Source organism: Lupinus angustifolius, chromosome LG11, assembly GCF_001865875.1.
Source record: "Lupinus angustifolius cultivar Tanjil chromosome LG11, LupAngTanjil_v1.0, whole genome shotgun sequence".
Lineage (NCBI taxonomy): Eukaryota > Viridiplantae > Streptophyta > Magnoliopsida > Fabales > Fabaceae > Lupinus > Lupinus angustifolius.
In genome coordinates this window covers 19,361,949-19,362,992 of record NC_032019.1, presented here as the reverse complement: position 1 = coordinate 19,362,992, position 1,044 = coordinate 19,361,949, and positions in this window count along the sequence as shown.

The window sequence follows — 1,044 nt, the reverse complement described above, 5'->3', positions numbered from 1 at the left end:
CCCCTCTCACGATATACCTTCTATGTTCATCGAAGAGAACTAGGAATCCTTGATGAAAAATATCTTGATTGAGTTTATGTTATTGCCTTGCATGATTATTTGCCTTGTATGCTTCAAAATGAAAATATGTTGAATGCTAGTTATTCCTTATATGATCCATGATTCAATAAATAAGCTCTATGTATATATGTGACTGCTCAATATTGCATTCTATAAGTTAGAAATCTTTGCATGCTTTTGAACATCCAAAATGCTCTTGATTCTGTAAATTTGATGTTATTTAATCGATTACCTGTGTGCATTTTTTTTAAACCTGTTATTTTTAACTTGGTTAATCGATTAAGTCTGGTAGTTAATCGATTAACGATACCAAATAAATAGAAACATAAGAGTTTCTAGGCATTTTTCAAAACCTCCCACGTCCCCTTTTCTCTCAAATCTCAGAGGAACAAGTTCAATGTCAATCCTAAGCTTTAACCTAGCCTAAAAGCGAATAATCCAACCCCATTCCATTCCATAAACCTTCTTCTCCATCATTGATTTCCTATAAATCCCTTTACCCCCAATTCCAAACCCTAAGTTAGGTTTTCCGTGAATCTCTCCTTAAACCTCCAAATCAAATCGGTTTTTCAGCTACAGATGGAAAGAGGTCGTGCAAAAAGGATTAAAACAACCGCTCAACGTCCACCACATGCTCCAAAAGCTGTATCTTCGAATCCACATGTGAGGCAGGACCGTGGGGACCCATATTACTCTCTGATTTTGCAAGAGACTCGGTTGCTCAAGTTTCAGGGAAGAAAGCCTACATACATAAGGTATGCAAACTTAACTTAGTTAGTGGAACACAACTTCAATTTTCCGCATGGAATGCAAGCACAAGGGTTTGTCCCATTTTTGGAATTGAAAGGTAACATTTACCCTACTCTAGTTAGGAAATACTATGCTAATTTTAGATACAAGGATGAGAAGTACTAGTCTATGATATCTGGAAAATTATTTGAGCTGAATGATGACATATTCATGAATGTGGGTGAATTATCGAGT